Below are 17,994 nucleotides of genomic sequence, written 5' to 3'. Positions count from 1 at the left end.
TCTAGTTTAGTATGTTTCACAGGGTAGTCATCAATTAATACTGGAGGCATGAACAAGTGAGTGAATGATAAAGCCTCTAGCCCAGAAATTCCATATTGACCTTGAAGGAACACAGTCATGCTTTTTCAGCCTGGACATATTTGCTGACTTTTGAACACATAGCAGGTTTTCTGAAAATCTTCTCTCTTATAGCAAACCAGTAAATATTGTAACATGGATACTCATGAGTATATGATCACTGGAAGCAGGGATCTCAGAGCTGTATTGTTGGAGAAAATTACATTGCTTAAGATATATTAAAAATCATATCTCGAGGATAGAAAAATTGTGCATAAAACAAAACTAAATATATTGTTATAATAAAAATAAATTTGCTCTTATTTTATGAGTGGGTGAGTGGATTATGAGTGTGTGGATGGCCACAAAAGCCAGAAGATGGTGTCACATATGTGTGCAAGAAACAAAACTCACATCTTCTTTGTAAGCAGTAAGTGCTCTTAAACTTTTAGCCATTTCTCTAACCCTTCAACATTTAAAAACAAACTTATATGTCCTGTCTACCACTAGACCCAGATATTTATATTGTATCTAAAGAATTTTAATGTCTTCTCAAATGGAATATAATTAATCTATAAGGAAATTAAATAGGAGATACTTGAAATATTCAGAAGACAAAACCAGGCTCCATTTGGCCTTTGATGACGCAGAAGTGAACTTAGTTCATTGGTTGAGTTTCCCTTTATTTCTTTTGCACTTTTTATTCAAAAATTCTAGTTGCCTTTTTTCTTTCAGTGATATTACTTGGAATGTTCAGTGTGAGGAATGAATCTTAATAGGAATTTTAGTATTTAATTTGGGTGAGAAACCCTCATACACTTCTCTAGGTAGTTCAGGAATAATACCTGTGAATTATGTTTTTTCCCTTTTATTACTAAAATTAGAAAAAGCTTATTTTACATGTCAATACAAGTTTCTGCTCCCTCCCCTCCTCCCCTGCCTTCCACAAACTCCCTATCCCATCGCCTTTCTGCTCCTCAGGGAGGCAAGACCTTCCATGGGGGACCTTCCAAGTCTGTCATATAGTTTAGAGCAAGGTCTAGGCCCCCCCATGTGTCTAGGCTGAAAGAGCATCCTTCTATGTGGAATGGGCTCCCAAAGTCCATTCCTATACTAGGGATAAATACTGATCCACTGCCAGAGGCCCCAAGATTGCCCAGGTCTCCTAAGTGACACACCATCAAGGGTTCTGGGTCAGTCCTATACTGGTTTTCCAGCTATCAGTCTGGGGTCCATGAGTTCTACCTTGTTTGGATTAGCTGTTTCTGTGCGTTTCTCAGGCCTGGACTTGACCAATTTGATCATCACTCCTCCATCTCTGCAACTGGATTCCAGGAGTTCAGCTCAGTGTTTAGCTGTGGGTTTCTATTTCTGCTTCCATCAGCTACTGTATGAAGGCTCTAGGATGGCATAAAGGTAGTCTAGTAGTCCATCTCATTATCAGGGAAGGGCATTTAAGGTAGCCTCTGCACAATTGCTTAGATTGTTAGTTGGGATCATCCTTTTGGATCTCTGCACATTTCCCTAGTGCCAGATTTCTCTTTAAACCTATAATGACTCCCTCTATTACTGTATCTCTTTTCTTGCTCTCCCTTATTCTTCCCGTGACTCCATCTTCCTATTCTCTCATGTCTTCCCCTCCCCTCCACTTCTCCCCTTCTCTTTCTTCTAACTCCCACTCCCCTCCCCAATGCTCCTAATTTGCTCAGGAGATCTTATAACTTTCCCCTTCTTCAGGGACCATGTATGTCTCTCTTAAGGTCCTCCTGGTTTCCTAGCTTCTATGGTTGTATGCATTGTAGGTTAGTAATCCTTTGCTCTGTCCTAAAATCCATATATGGGTGAGCACCAATCATATCTTTTTGTGACTGGGTTACATCACTGAAGATGGTTTCTTCTAGTTCTATCCATTTGCCTGCAAATTTCAAGATTCCACTGTTTTTTTTTCTCTGAGTAGTACTCCATTGTGTATATGTCCCACCTTTTCTTTGTCCAGTCTTCAGGTAAGGGGCATCTAGGTTGCTTCCAGGTTCTGGCTATCACAAATAATTCCGCTATGAACTTAGTTGAACAGATGTGCTTGTCTGCATGCGCATCTTTTGGGTATATGCCTAAGAGTGGAACTGATGGATCTTGTGGTAGACTGATACCCATTTTCCTGAGGAACTGCCATACTGATTTCCAAAATGGCTGTGTGAGTTTTCACTCCCACCAGCAGTGAAGGAGTGTTCTCCTTTCTCTACATCCCATCCAGGATAAACTGTCATTGGTGTTTTTTATTTTAGCCATTCTGACAGGTGCAAGATGATATCTCAGAGTTGTTTTGATTTGCATTTTTCTGATGGCTAAGGATGTTGAGCACCTTCTTAAGTGTCTTTCAGCTATTTTAAATTCCTCTATTGAGAATTCTCTATTTAGTTCTGTATCCCATTTCTTAAGTGGATTATTTGGGTTTTGTTGACTAGCTTCTTGAGTTCTTTGTATATTTTGGAAATCAGCCCTCTGTCAGATATGGGATTAGTGATATCGTTTCCCATTCTGTGGGCTACTGTTTTTTTCTTGCTGACTATGTCCTCTTTGCCTTTTAGGAGCTTCTCAGTTTCAGGAGGTCCCATTTATTAATTGTCAAACTCAGTGTCTGTGTTACTGGTGTTATGTTCAGGAAGCAGTCTCCTCCAGTAATTCCTTCAAGAATACCTCACACTTTCTATTCTAAGAGGTTCAGGGTAGCTGGATTTATGTTGAGGTCTTTGATCCATTTGTACTTAAGTTTTGTGCATGGCAATAGATACGAATCTATCTGCAGTCTTCTGCATTTCAGCACCCAGTTGAGTCAGTACCATTTGTTGAAGATGTTTTCTTTTGTCCATTGTATAATTTTAGTTTCTTTGTCAAAAATGAGGTGTTCATAGGTGTGTGGGTTAATATCAGGGTTTTCAGTTTGATTCCATTGGGCTACCTGTCTAATTTAGTGCCAATACCAAGCTGTTTTCAGGACTATAGCTCTATAATAGAGCTTGAAGTCAGGGATGGTGATGCTTTCAGATGTTCCTTTATTGTATATGGTTGTTTAGACTATCCTGGGTCTTTTGTTTTTCTATATACAGCTGAATATTATTCTTTCAAGGTCTGTGAAGAATTGTGCTGGGATTTTGATGGGAATTGCATTGTATCTGTAGATTGCTACCTGCAAGATTGCTATTTTTACTATGTTGAATCTACATGTCCATGAGCATGGGGAATCTTCATTTTTCTAGTATCTTCTTTAATTTCTTTCTTTAAAGACTCAAAGGGTTTGTTATACCGATCTTTCACTTGTTTGATTAGCATTACACCAAGATATTTTTTATTGTTTGAGGCTATTGTAAAGGGTAATGTTTCTCTGATTTCTTTCTCAGCACATTTATCATTTGTATATAGTAGGGCTACTGATTTATTTCAGTTAATCTTGTATCCTGCCACTTTGCTATTGGTATTTATCAGCAGTAGGAGTTCCCTTGTAGAGGTTTTTGGTTCACTTATGTAAACTATCATATCATCTGCAAATAGTGAAATTTGACTTCTTCCTTTCCAATTTGTATCTCTCTGATCTCCTTTTGTTGTTTTATTGCTCTTGCTAGAACTTCAAGTACAATATTGAAGAGATATGGAGAGAGTGGACAGCCTTGTCTTGCTTCTTATTTTAGAGGAATTGTATTGAGTATCTATACATTTAGTTTGATGTTGGCTGTTAGTTTACTGCATATTTTTTAATATGTTTAGGTATGTTCCTGTTATCCCTGACCTCTCCAAGGCCTTTATCATGAAGGGGTGTTGGATTTTGTCAAAGGATTTTTCAGCATCTAGTGAGGTGATCACATGGTTTTTCTCATTCAGCTTATTTATATTTATTTATATGATGGATTATATTGATGAATTTTCATATGTTGAACCATCCCTGGGTCCCTGGGATGAAGCCTACTTGATCATGGTGTATGATTTCTCTGATGTGTTCTTGGATTCGATTTGCCAGTATTTCATTGAGTATTTTTGCATCAATGTTCATGATGTATCTTTGTGTGGCTTGGGGATTAGGGTAATTGTAGCCTCTTAAAAAGAGTTTGGCAATGAATCTTCTACTTCTATTGTGTGGAACACTTTGAGGACTATTGGTACTTTGAGGACTATTGGTACTAGCTCTTCTTGAATTCCTGGTAGAATTCTGCACTAAAACCATCTGGCTCTGGGATCTTTTTGGTTGGGAGACTTCTGATGACTGCTTCTATTTCATTAGGGATTATAGGTCTGTTTAAATTGCTTATCTGTTCTTGATTTAATTTTGGTAAGTAATATCTATCCAGAAAATTGTCCATTTCCTTTCAATTTTCAAGTATTGTGGAATACAGCTTTTCAAAGTATGACCTGAAGATTTTTGGATTTCCTCAGTGTCCATTGTTATGTACTCCTTTTCATATCTGATTATGATAATTTGCATGTTCTCTCTCTGCCTTTTGGTTAGTTTGGATAAAGGTTTGTTTATCTTGTTGATGTTCTCCAAGAACCAACTCTTTCTTACATTGATTCTTTGCATTGTTTTCTTTGTTTCAACTTTATTGATTTCAGCCCTCAATTTCATTATTTCTTGGTATCTACTCCTTGCAAGTGAGTTTGCTTCTTTTTGTTCTAGAGCTTTCAGTTTTGCTATTATTTCTCTAATGTGACTATTCTACAATTTCTTCAGGTGGGAAATTAGTTCTATGAACTTTTTTTCTTAGTACTGGTTTCAAAGTGTCCCATAAGTATGTTGTTTCTTCATTTTCATTGAATTCTAGGAAGTCTATAGTTTTTTTTCTTTATTTCTCCCTTGATCCATGAATCGTACAATTGTACAGTGTTCATTTTCCATGAGTTTGTAGGGTTTCTGCAATTTCTGTTGTTGAATTCTAAGTTTAAAGCATGGTAGTCTGATAAGATACAGGGTGTATTTCAATTTTTTTGTATCTGTTGAGGTTTACTATGTTGCCGAGTATGTGGTTGATTTTAGAGAAGGTTCCATGTGTTGCTGAGAAGAAGGTATATTCTTTTGTGTTTGGATGGAATGTGCTATAGATGTCTTTTAAACCCAATTGGATCATAACTTCTGTTAGTTCTTTTATTTCCTTGTTAGGTTTCTGTCTGGTGGTGAGAATGGGGTGTTGAAATCCCCCTCTGTAAGTGTGTAAGGTTTTATGTGTGATTTGAGTATTTGTAATGTTTCTCTTAAGAACATAGATGCCCTTCTATTTGGGGCATAGATTTTTAGAACTGAGACTTCATCCTCATGCATTTTTCCTGTGATCAGTATGAAATGACCTTCTTCATCTTTTTTAATTGATTTTAGTTTGCAGTCTAATTTGTTAGAGATTAGTATTGCTACACCAGCTTGTTTCTTGGGTGATTAGAAAATGTTTTCCGAGCCCTATACTCTGAGGTAACATCTGCCTTTGAAGTTGAAGTGTGTTTGTTGTATGCTGCAGAATGCTGGATTCTGTCTTCGCATCCATCTATTAGCTTATGTCTTTTTATAGGCAAGTTAAAACCATTAATATTGAGGGAAATTAAGGACCACTGAGTGTTAATTCTTGTTTGCTTTGGATTTGTTGTTGTTGGTATTGTGTGCAGATTTACCCTGAATTTTCTTTTGGCTTTTTTTTTGTGGTGTACTCTATTTAGTATTCTGTAGGCTTCTTCTACTTTCCTTGCCATGACATGTCTTTCTTTAGGTTGGGAAAGTTTTCCTCTATGATTTTGTTAAATATGTTTTCTGCACCTTTGAGGTGGGTTTCTTCACCTTCTTCTACGCCTATTATTCTTAGGTTCGGCCTTTTCACAATGTTCCATATTTCCTGGATATATTGTGTTAGGGATTTGTTGGACTTAATATTTTCTTTGGTTGATGAATCTATTTCTCCCATTGTATCTTCAATGTACCTGAGATTCTCTCTTCTACCTCTTGTATTCTGTTGGCTATGCTTGCATCTGTAGTTCCTGATCTTTTCCCCATTTTTTCTAATTCCAGCCTTCCCTCAGACTGTTTTTTTTTTTAATTGTCTCTATTTCAGCTTCCAAACTTTGCCCTGTTTGAAATGTTTCTTGCAATTTTTTGGTTTGTCTTTTCCCCCATTCCTTAAATTTTTGTTTGTTTTTTCTTCCAATTTTTAAAGGATTTTCTCATTTCCTCTTTTAGGGTCTCTATCATCATCATGAAGTTGTTTTAAAAGTTGTTCTCTTCTGCTTCATCTGTGTTGAGATGTTCAGGTCTTGCTGGTGTAGAGTCCCTAGACTCTGGTAGCATCATATTGGTTTTTCTATTTTTGAATGTGTTCTTATATTGTTGTCTTCCCTTCCCTTCTCCCAGTGTGTATAGGTGGGGGTCTCTTCCTCTCCTGGTGGGTATGAGTTCAAGGTTCTCTTCTGGTGGTCCAATACTCTGATGAGTCTCACGATGGGTGCAGGTGGGTCTGAGACATTTCCTCTCTTGGTGGGTGGAGGCAAGACTATCACTGCGATGTCAGCAGACTCTGGATGGCTTGATCTGCCTGGGGCAAGTCAACCTGCCTGCAGTCCCCAGACCAAGATATCCCAAAGAGGGCAAGCAGAAGTTTGGCCTGAGACAGGGGTTCACATTCACTTCTCCCTTGAGTGAATTATGTAAAGTTTTAAAGCAAGTATCATTTACAAAACAGAAATATCCTTTACATAGAGTAAAGGTATAAAATTCTTTCTTGCTTCCACCGGCAGCAGATGGAAACAAACATAGAGACCACAAACAGGCATTATGAAAAAAGTGAAAGAGACCATGTAACACTCAGCCCTAAATGGGATGTCTGCATCAAAACCCTCCCTGCACAGCTCAGGGTATCCTGTAGAAAAGGAAACACAAAGAAGTAAGAGCCAGAGGGGATGGAGGACACCAGGAGAAAAAAGGCCCTCTAAGTCGGCACGAGCAAATCTCATATGAACTCACAGAATCTGAGGCAGTACACACAGGCCTGTATCAGGTCCTTTATGTATATAGTATAGCTTCCAGTTTAGTGGTGTTCTGGGATTCCTGAGTAAGCAAACAAATGGGTCTCTGATTCTTATATCTTCCATTGGATTCTTTTCCTTCTGTTGGATTGTCCTCTCCTACTTCCATGTAATGTTTTTTGTTTTATCTTATCAAATTTTCTTTTGTTTTATTTTAACGTTATTTCATAGAAACCTGTTCTTTTTTAAGGCAGAAAATGAGTTGATCCAGATAAGAGGGTAAGTGGAGAGACACTGGGAGGAGTAGAGGGAAAGGAAATTGTAATCCAGATATATTATGTGAGAAAAAAATCTATTTTCAATAAAAGAAAAAATAAAAATAAACTCCTCAGATTTAGAGCCAATAAACAAGTCATTTATTTCCTTTTCTTTTTTTGTTTTTTTTTTTTTGGGTTTTGGTTTTTTTTCATGACAGGGTTTCTCTGTGTAGCTTTGGAGCCTGTCCTGGAACTATCTCTTTAGACCAGGCTGGCCTTGAACTCACAGAGAACCACCTGCCTTTGCTTCCCAAGTGCTGGAATTAAAGGTGTGTGCCACCACCACCCAGCAAATAATTCATTTCTAATCTATCTTTTTGTTGAATATATATTGTGACTACCCAATTGAAATTTATGTCAGTCTTGGTACAACAACATTGTAAATGAGTTTGCTGAAATAAGCCCTGACTATTCTGCAATAAACATAATTTCATTTGCTCTTACTTCTGTTTATCAAACCATATTACAACTATTTGGTTTGACATAAAGTAAAGCCCCACACTAATTTTCTAATTTCCATTCACATTTGAGAAAACTGTTCCTTCAGTCACAGAGGTACCTTGTAGACAAATATATGTTTCTTATAAATTTTGTTGTCATTTACTGGAAAGCACTTAGTGAATGTTTATAGGAACATCACTCAGTTATTTCATCATATTTAGGCTCTTTAAAGAAAAATGCCTTGAAAGTTCCAGATGTTGAAATCACCATTATTACTGCTGTCATTTAAGTTGCTGTTCATATACATCAAATTAATTACTCTTAACGAGAATAATTACTATGATAATAATGAAATTAATTGCCCTTCAGTGGTGTTGCATTTTGTATTGTTATGTGTGAGTATAATTAGTAACATGATTACATCTTGTCAACATATAATATAAAATATATTTGAAGTTATAATATTAAATGGTTTTGTAAAATTATCTCAGATGCACAGTTGTTCTAGTTTCCTTCTCTGTTGCTATAAGAAACATCATGAGCAAAGCAACTTGGGGAGGAAAGTATCTCTTTCATTTTACAGGTTATAGTCCATCATCAAGGAGGTCAAGGCATACTCTTGAAATAGAAGCCAATGGACTCTGCTTTTGACATCTCCCAAGATCACATTCAGTTACCTTGCTTATACAGCCCAGGCCCACTTGCCCAGGGATGGCGCAGTTCACAGTATGCTGCATTCTCTTATGTCAACTATCAGTCAACAAATACCCAATAGAGGTGTTATGCATGCTCCACACTTCCCAGCAGCTCCAGCTGCTGCTGAGGTTGCAGGGAATGGGTGAGTCCTGAACAGGCTAAGTTTTATGGAGGCTAGGGGAAAATCACAGTTTGCAGTTACTTCGAAGAAAGTTTTGGACCCAGGGTGGTGACCAGATTTGACTCTGGGAAAGTCACATAAGCATATGGAGAGATTTACAACTCATTGAAAAGCTGCAAATTCAACAAGGAGATGTTAGCTGATGTAAAACAATACCTGAACCTAAGATAACAGATGGAACCCCAGCCCTAAATACCAGTTCTGTAGAGGGAAAGGATGGTTCAACTCTAATAGGACTTACTCTTCACATTGCAGACTGCAAGTATGACCACTAAAAGAAAAAAGGTGAATATAATTTTAAATAAAGAAGAATCCAAAAGAAAGGAAAACTCAGTGGATACACCAACTCCACATGTGAAAATAACAGTGCAGAAACAGAAACAGTATGAAAAACCAAGATAATATGTCTTCTCTTCAAGTCACTAATTCCCATAATAACTATACCTATGAAAATGAGTTGGAATAACTTCCAAAGAATTCAAAGAAGTTATAAGTTTTTTCGAACAATCCTAAGCAGACATGTGAAAGGAAATTAAATCCAGGGTAAATGAAGTAAGGACATTGATCCAAGGTATGAAAATACAGAGAATTACTAAAAATAACACACAAACTGAATGATGTTGGGAATGAAAAATAAAATAAATCAAATAAAACCCTCAGTGGAAAGCCTCAACAATAGAATGCATCAGATGCCAAACAGAATCAGGGAAGGAGGACAGAGTAGATGAATCATTAAGTAGGTGTCAACAATAAATTTAACAATGAAGTAACAATAGAAAGCACATTCAAAAATGCCCAACACTAACTGGAGTAAATAAGTTATAATATTTTTAAAGAGACAGGAAGTTGTACAAGTCATACAGAGGGAAGTGTGGATTTGGGAGGAGTGAGGGGAAGAACTGGAAGTGAGAATGATCCAAATCCACTTAATAAAACTCTCAAAGAATTTAAATATTTTAAAAAGATAAAGCCCCCACAAACATAACCACAGGACAGAGCTGCCAAGGGAATTCTTAAATTGAGGTTCCCTCTTACCAAATACATGGTTAATGTCTTAGGAGGATCTCTGATCAAAGAGAAAATTACAAATTCTGTGCTATTCTGCATCTTTCTCTAAAAGCAAGGATGACTGACAATAAAATGGCCAGAGATTTGGCGGGAATAGTGGGAGGTGTGAATATGATCAAAATAAATTGTATGCATGTATGAAATTGTCAATTAATTAATTAAAATATTACACATATTAAAAGATTAGAAATATCAACCACCAGCTATTCAAAACGTGAATGCCACATACTTTTCAATATGCTTTTTTAATACTGGCTTAGACATTGTGATAAAATAGTCCTTACTGAAGTTCTTTGTTTACAGTTTTTAGAAGTACCTAAAGGTACTCCAGGTAAAAAATGTCCTACACTACACTGATCAGGAAAGGCTAAAATATCAAACTCTATTATGTAGAGTTAGTTATCAGATCCAGGACACAGTGTTGGGAGCAGCCTGGAAACCACAACGCAGAAACTGGACAAGGCCCCATCCTGATTCTCATTCAAGATCAGATCAGTCTTAAGGAGGCTAGTGGGTCTGAGGCCACAGATAGGAGTATCAACAATGCTGAATGAGGACAGGAAAGGCCTTGGGAGTGTGGTCACCTTCTGTCCCTCAGTGCTTCTCCCTCTTCTGCTTCTGGGATAGTCTGAAGGCTGGGTGGACTATGGCACTGTCCCTGGAAATCAGGATAGACTTGAATATAGAGCTGTTCTTTATTTTCAAATGGCCACAGGGGGCCTGACTCTAAGATCTGAAAAGATGCCAAATAGAACCTGAAAAGCATGGGATACGGACGATTGTGGGGCTCTGATTATGGAGAAGCCAGTAAGTTGTTCTGCTATGCTGACTTCAGATCTGACAATTCTGAGACTAGAAAATTTTCCCAGGGTTCCCTTAAAGAAATGAGCAGAATATGACAGAACTGGCAAATTCCAGTTTAGCTGGACACTGAGACCATACGGAAATATTGAAATCCCTCCCTGGAAAAGCTCATTGGCTAAGCCCTGTGCTGACCTTGAGAATCTGTTTCTAAACCAGTATTCCTGTTCATTTTCATTTCTAGCCAGAGATGAGAACTAGTCCACCAAAGCATTCCATAAAATTAGCATAAATTTGGAAAAAACCTTTGGTTAATCAAGTGTTTGTAGCTTTATATTATAATGATTAAGTCTATCCTTGTTAATTGCTTTGAACATGTATGAAGCTTCCCGCACCTATCTGAGATATTTCTTGGTGCTTTCATGCATTCATCATGACACAAGCCCATCAGTAATCATTATAGTGGTATTTTGTGGAGCTTCAGAGATGGCTCAGTGTGCAAGAGCATCCTTATGCAAGCACTGAGACCCAGGTATGAAAATCAGCATCCATGTAAGAAGGTGAGTATGATTGTTTTGTGTCTATAATCCAGTGTCACTATCAGCCAGTTAGCAAAACTGTTTGGTGAGTAAGTGAGAGACCTCTCCCCACCCCCATCTCTCTCTGTCTCTGACTCTACACACACACACACACACACACACACACACACTTGTGTGTATTAAGATGGAGAGAGAGAAAGATACCCAAAGTCATCCTCAGATCTCACTATGTGCACATGTACCCCAAAATATACATATATACACCTGTACAGATAAGTGCACATACACATGAAAAAGAGAAAAATAAAGAAAAGAAACACAAATGAAAGGAGTTATAGCCATAAACTAGAGTTTTGTTTCCTCTATGAAAAAGAGGAAAAAAAGGTAACTGAGGAAGTTCTTTTTTAAGCTAATTATGAGAACTGAAAATTGTTTTTTTCACATACAAATGGTGAGATAAATGTTAAAAGGCTCATTTAGTAAAATTTTGAAAGAAAAATTGCACCAAACCACTGAATTATGGGCCAGTTTTAGGAGTACAAACATTTTTGATTTTTATAAAAGAAAATTAAAAATAGTGTAGAGGAAATGATATAAATGACTACTGATAAAGTCCAAGGTGCTCTCCAACATTGCAAATACACACAGTTAATATGAGACTTTTCTTATGCTGCAATCTTATCCCACCTCCTAAGTCTGTTTCATTTGCCCTGCCATAAGCACCTGAGCCAGGCTGAGCAAATCAAAGCTGTTCTCTGTGAGTTGGAATAGGCCTGACATTGCCGTTTGTGTGAGCGGAACCTCTGAAAAATGATGTATTCTCTGGAAATGAAAGAAGAAACCACTTTCCATCAAAACAGCAATTAACTAATACTAACGAAAATCATGCCTGCAATATGAGAGAAGGGAAAACATAGATATGAAAAAAGAGCACAGACCAAGGAAGAATGCCACTGGCTATTTGCCTGTTTTCCTGTTCTAGTGTTGTCCTATAGCCTGGAGGAATTCCTTTCTACTCCACTCCAGTCTAAGCTGGTATTCTTTTTCTTTTTCTTTTTGCCATTTTTTTTCTTAAAATTTCACTTTACATTCCAACCACAGTTCTCCCTCCCACACCTCCTCCTGCCTCCCTTGCCTCCTATTAACCCCTCTCGTCTCCCACTTAGCCCACCCCTAGTCCACTCCTCCTCAGGTGTAAGGCCTCCCATGAGGAGTCAACATAGTCTGGCACAATAGTCTGGGGCAAGGCCAGGACCCTCTTCTATGAATTAAGGCTGAGCAAGGAATCCTACCATAGGGAATGGGCTTCAACAAGTTAGCTCATGTACCAGGTTTGTATCATGATCCTACTGCCAAGGGCTCCTCAGATAGTCCAAGCTTCACAACAGTCTCCCACATACTAATGGCCTAGATAGATCCCCTGGAGTCTCCACAGTTGTAGGTCTACAGTTCATGAGTTTCCATGAGCTTGGTTCAACTGTCATCATCATCTTGACTTCATATATTCCCTCCTCCCTCTCTTCAACGGTATTCCTGAAGCTCGACTTGGTGCTTGATTGTGGATCTCTGCATCTGGCTCCATCAGTTGCTCTATGATGATAGCTGGGGCATTCACCAATCTGATTACAGGGGAAGGCCAGTTGGGGCATTCTTTCAGCCATTGCTAGGAGTCTTAGTTGGAGTCCTCCTTGTGGATTCTTGGGAGTTGCCCTAGTACCAGGTTTCTCCCTGAGCCCATAGAGGCTCTCTTTATTGAGATGTCTCTTTTTTTTTTTTCAATTTTTTTTAATTTTATTTTCCAGTTTAAATTTAGATAAGAAACAAGGCTGCTTCACAAGTCAGTTCCAGGTCCCTCTCCCATTCCCTCCCTTCCTCCCGTGCCCTCCCCCCCCGTTATCCCCTCATTTCTCCAGGGAGGGTGAGGCCCTCCATGGGGGTGTGCATAGTGTGTCATTTCATATAGGGCAGGGCCTAGACCCTTCCCCAAGAGTTCAGGGTGAGAATGCACCTCACATTGTTCTATGGGAGTCCAAAGTCCGTGTGTATACTTGGGATGGGTACTGATCTGCTGCCCAAGGCTCAGTAGATTCCCTAGGCCTCTTCACTGACACCCAGATTCAGGGGGTCTTGATCAGTCCCATGCTGGCTTCCCAGGCTAATGCCTGGGATTCAAGAGTTAACCTTTGTCTGGTCAGCTGTTTCTGGGGGTTAAACCAGCCCAGTCTCTTTTATTGCTCTTCCACTGCATTCCTCCCCTCCCCCCTCTCCATTACCACCCCCACCCTCAGTTAAACTCGCATTCTTTACTACTAGCAAAAGATTCTGACAGATGCATATTGATGACTCCTTAGAACTGGTCAAAAAGGCCAGAGTCAAATACCCAAGAATGAAAAGAGGACTTTAAAGTATTCAAGAGTTCTTGCTGAGCTCCCTTGCCAGTCCTGCTGTTTTGTTTTTGAATCGGTGAATTCAAACACTCAGTCTCTGAAATTCAGTTTTTAAAAATCATAGTAATGTTGCCTTTCTTTCCCTCTAACAATGGTGGTGATGGGAAAGCTGAAGAACACTAAGAAAAGCTATTTTTAAATGAACAAAGTAAAGAAAACATGAGTAAAAGAAATACAAAGGATCCCCCTGCATACACACATATACATTTCCATCTAGTGTAACTCTGAGTGTTCTAAATTTCCAGTTAATAAGTGAGAATGGAGTTTTTGAAATGTGACGGTAGCAATAATCAGAAGACAGAGAGAAGGTACTTTTGGGCCACTACTTCAGTTACAGAATAGTTTCTCTGATTAAGAATCAAATAAGTAAACAGATTTTATCACCTTACCAGCTCCAAAATTCCTCACATGAAATCTGTATATAATTGAAACTTGGAAATTTATGCTTGTTAAAAATTCAATTAATTTTCGATGTTATCTAAATGCTAGTGTATTCATTGTGCTTCAGTTTAATTTATTGTGTTGGGGGCCTACTGTGTGTTCAGAACATTATCAGACTAGAAAGAGCCAGAAAGAATAATAAAACCCAACTAATGAGGATTTTTTTTAACAATTTGCTTGCTAATGGCCAATCACATTTGAACATGCAAAGTTGCAATAAGCACTAAGACTCCATTAGATATGTGCACCTAAAGGAGAAATAATGGAAACCAAGTAGAGTAGGACATGGGCTTCCCCAAATGGCTTGTAGGAGGGAATTATCAGGAAAGGGTTAACACAAAGAAATTTGATTCATAAAATATAAGATAGTAAGCCGGGCGTTAGTAGCACATGCCTTTAATCCCAGGACTCTGGAGGCAGAGGCAGGTGAATCCCTGTGAGTTAGAGACCAGACTGGTCTACCGAGAGAGTTCCAAGACAGACTCCAAAACAATACAGAGAAACCCTGCCTCAAAAAAAAATATATATATATATATTAAAGATAAAAACAACAAGGGTTGTAACATCTTGCCAACAGTAACATGACAGATCATTTTCAGGTGGAAAAGGGACATTTTAAAGTCTTAGTATTACCTAATCAGTCACAAAAGAAAATAATAGCGAAAAGACTCTTAAAAAGCGTGCAAGAACTAAGGTGACTGCATTTATTAAAGCAGATAGTTGGCACAAAAGACACCTGAGAAGACTCTAACATCCAGCTATTGAGGAAGGAAGGGCCAACACCACCCTCATGCCCAGAACTTGAAGTCCCAGACACCTTCTGTTTCATATTTCCCTAAGTCAGAGAATGTATATTGTCATAGGAGAAAAGCAATTCTCACGGGTCTAAAATTAAGACGCTAACAAACATCTTTGAGTTATCTTTCTTGACTAATAACTCCTGGCATTGTCTTTGTCAATTTGCCAGATGCAATTCGTTCTTTCACTAGTGCAGATGCGTGGAGGACTCAGAGAACTTTTCTGTGGTGCTTCAAGTGTGTCTTGGTTTCTGTGTTTGAGTGTGTGTGTGTGTGTGTGTGTGCATGCCTGTTTTTTATGTGTGTGCAAGTGTGTGTGTAAGCATGTTTGTGCCTGTGTGAGTGTATGTGCACCTGCGTGTGTGTGTATGTGTGTGTGTGTGGCTTACATGCATATGTGTACACGTGAACACATTTAGATGCCAAAGGAAGAGTGTCCTGTTCTATTGCTCTCCACTTTATTCCCTTGAAACAGAATCCCTCGTGAATCATTTCCAACATATAAGGCATTTTCAGGACTTCTAGAAACTTACTACACAGTGTACTTGAGTATTTTAAAGAATTTGTTTTGTAAGTGAAAAGAGAGGATGGTATTAGACAAAGACTTTACCACTTGGTGGCAGAGACAAGAGATAGTAAACAAGTCGGTCAATCAGCACATGCATTTTCCCATCTTAAAAAAATGATAAGGGAGGCATGAGGGGCTCAGGTGGAGACATGTCCTCAGGGGTGACGGTGCTTGGCGATGCCTAGAAGCTTGTGCGCTCGCCTTGCGGCCTGCTCATGGTGCAGGGGCACCGAGCTGACAGAAGCCCGTTCGGCTTAGAGGAGTCGCAGTGGGTCCCAGACAAGAAGCGTCCAAGATGCATGCAGTGTGATGCCAAATGTGACTTCATCACCAGAAAGCACCACTGCCGCCGCTGTGGGATGTGCTTCTGCGACAGGCGCTGCAGCCAGAAGATGCCACTTAGGCGCATGTGCTTTGTGGACCCAGTACACCAGTGTGTGGGAGTGTGCCCTGGTATCTCACCATGAGGCTGAGTTTTACGACAAGCAGCTCAAGGTGTTCCTAAGTGCAGCTACCTTCCTTGTTACTTTGGGGGATTCAGAGAAGCCAGAAACCATGGTTTGCCATCTCTCCAACAGCCAGAGATGCTTGATTCTGGACAGGTACAGCCATCATGAAATTGAGATTGCGCATGTCTGTACCGTGCAGATTGTCACAGAAGGCTTCACTCCTGGCGCAGGCAGCTCTCAAGCCACAGGCATGTTCCTGCAGTACACAGTGCCAGGGGCAGAGGCTGCAACACAGCTGAGGCTGGTGGCTGGAAAGGATGCAAATGGCAGCAAGAGGCAGGCAGCAGCATGGCTAGCAGCCATGCACAAGGCGACCAAGCTCCTTTATGAATCATGAGACCAGTGACTTCGAAGGAGCTGAGCTCAGCATATCAGGTTACCAAGTCCAAGCTGCTTGCCCCTGCCTGATCAGGCACTCGGGGCTCTGCTGTGTGCTTGGAAATGCAGTTCAAGTGTCTGGAAGCAGAGTGTTCACTTACCTAGTGCAATATGTACACAGTTGATTAACGCTTTAAAGAACTTAGGTTGTATTGTTGGTACTTACTAGGGTTGGGAGAGGCTGCACTACAGTACTAAATCAGTTTTGGTATAACCTATACCATGTTTATAAATCCCCAAGTTTATTAGAGACTTTTGGCCCTGTTCCCACAGAAACAAATTAGGTGGTGGTCACTCAGGCCCCTAGTTTAGCATTGGACCCTGCCTATCTCCAACAGCCCGTTTATAATGCCTTAGCCTGTTTATGACTCTCCATCTATTTTGTCACTAACTTGCAGCAATGGACAATCCTTTTCTATGTCACTAAGAGAAGGCATCACCTTTGTGCTTTCTACTTTTCACTTACTGTTTCACTTGATTAAATGACTGCACAGTAATGTGTATATAAAGTATATGATTAAAACTTATTTTGAAAGAAAAAATGACAACAAAAACAAATAAACGAACAGGTTCCGAAAATTCTAATTCAGATCATATTTGCACAGCAAGTGCTCTTCCCCCATGGATCCATCTCCTTGTAGACTTGCTGGCTTTTAGAAGCATGCATTTTCTAATTCATCAGAAGTTTATAGCATCCCACTTCTCAATTTGTTTTTCCATCTTGGATAAAAGAGGGGAGCACTAAAAGATTTTTCTGTTGCTTCAGGAATATCTAAAGTTTGACCACAGGATAAAGAGTGTGTGACTGGCAACCTCAACTCTTCTAACTGTCCTGAAAATACCTTTGTTATAGGCACTCAAGTGTTTTGTTTTTGTTTTTGTAATGGCACACAAAACAGAATTAAGAACCATCTGAGACAGAAAACATTTCAATAAAAACATTTCAATAGATTTTATTTTCTCCAAAATCAATTCTAAAAGCAACATGTAAATTAAAATAGTTCTATCCACCACTTTCAAGAAACCAACGTTGATTATACAAGTTATGAAAAATTGGCAGAAATAATGCAGTAGCCAGTTTAAAACCAAGCCAGTTAAGATGTACCTTAATCCATGCAGTAATACACAAGGACAAGTTACTAATTTCCTTCAATAAGTCAAGATATATCCTTACAGAACAAAAACTTTAGATCTCATTTGGTTTTCTCAAGCTCTTTCTGATCTCTACAACTAAGTGGCAAGGTTATATTGTCTAATGCCACCCTTTTATTTTGCACTGATGTGTGCCATGTATTAAATTTCTGGGTATTCTGAAATTTCTGTATATTTGGGAGACATTCCATCTCCCTCAAATCCCAGGGGAAAAATCTCCTTAGACTATGGTGTTTCAGGATCCAAAGAGTGCAAACTACACTTTTTCTTGCACTCTGAGGCTCCAGCTTCTGTTGTAGATTAAGACTCACCTAACAATCAGTCAGAGGTGTTTCATATCATTCTGAAATCCACTCAGTTACAAAGATTATTGCGCAATTAAGGGAGTTTTATTGAAACAAACTAGTAATTTCTTGTCATCTAATAGAGATCTATGCAAAAGAAATACAAATTTTATTCACTTCTATTGAATAAAATTTGTGGGCAATTTCTCGGGCCTAAGTCTCTGTATATTGTAAGAGACATGGATTGGTAGTGAGCACTGTGGCACCAAGGATTCTAAACAAATGTTGCTTAAACTACAGGCCTAGTTCAGCTTGCAGAGAGCTTGTTTAG

The 17,994-nt window shown here is 38.9% G+C and overlaps 1 pseudogene; it reads left to right on the top strand.

Annotated features, from left to right (window-relative positions):
• Positions 1–15,489: 15,489 nt before the first annotated feature.
• On the top strand, positions 15,490–16,195 carry LOC101834301 (annotated as a pseudogene).
• Positions 16,196–17,994: the final 1,799 nt, after the last annotated feature.

This window comes from Mesocricetus auratus, unplaced genomic scaffold, assembly GCF_017639785.1.
Source record: "Mesocricetus auratus isolate SY011 unplaced genomic scaffold, BCM_Maur_2.0 Super-Scaffold_100011, whole genome shotgun sequence".
NCBI classification, from domain to species: Eukaryota; Metazoa; Chordata; class Mammalia; order Rodentia; family Cricetidae; genus Mesocricetus; species Mesocricetus auratus.
Note: the sequence above shows the minus strand (reverse complement) of the source record. Positions and strands in the feature narration are given on the sequence as shown.